The following is an 811-nucleotide window of genomic DNA, read 5'->3' as shown; positions in this document are numbered from 1 at the left end:
GGCGGGGGGTGGTGCCCGCAGGCGCCAGCCCTAGTGGGGCCGGAAGGCCCCGGACAGAACCTGCCGTCCCACCGGCGTCTCTGCTCGCCTTCGGAGGAGGGAGCGCTGTCCCGGAGGGGTGCAGTGTCCTGCCACTGACGGCCGTGACACCCGGTTGGGAAACGTGTCATTTGCTCCCTCGTTATCCTTGCTCCCCGGGTAATTATGTTGTTTCCCGCAGCAGCGGACAACGCGAAGGAACAGTCCGCTTTCTTGCGGCTTTCGGAGAGGTTGGGAGAAGTAATGTCTCCGATTATGCGGCCGGGACAAAAAGACCTGCCCTTTATTTTTCCCATCACCTCGGGGAAAGCCAGGTTGCTAGATGAAGCCACTTTGGCAGTGCCCTGGATCTCCAGAGGCCGCGGGGTCTGGCTTTCCGGCCGTCCGGAGGAGCACCCCTGTCCTTGTCTTAGGAGCCCTCCCAGAGGAGCGGCTTCTCCGGCGGTTTGGTGCTACAGACCCGGGAGAGACGCTGGAAAGGCGGCCGGGATTCCCTGTGGCCCCGGCACGGGGCTGCCCTCGGGGCGCGTCGCCGTCCCACTGACAGGAGAATTGGAGCGGAAAAAAGCCTGCCAAAGCCTGCCGGGGAGAGGCCCTTAACCTCCGGACACCTTTGGCCCCTGCTCCCGGGAGCCCCTGGGAGGCTGGGCAGGTGCTGCACAGCCAGGGGGGCTGCCTGTGCCCCGGTATCTTCTGCTGCTTCTCCTCATCCCGGGAAAATGACGCTGATTTCTACCTGAGTGTGTTAGCGTGTGTGTGTATGTGCGCAGGG

Source organism: Corvus brachyrhynchos, unplaced genomic scaffold, assembly GCF_000691975.1.
Source record: "Corvus brachyrhynchos isolate BGI_N302 unplaced genomic scaffold, ASM69197v1 scaffold80, whole genome shotgun sequence".
Lineage (NCBI taxonomy): Eukaryota > Metazoa > Chordata > Aves > Passeriformes > Corvidae > Corvus > Corvus brachyrhynchos.
Note: the sequence above shows the minus strand (reverse complement) of the source record.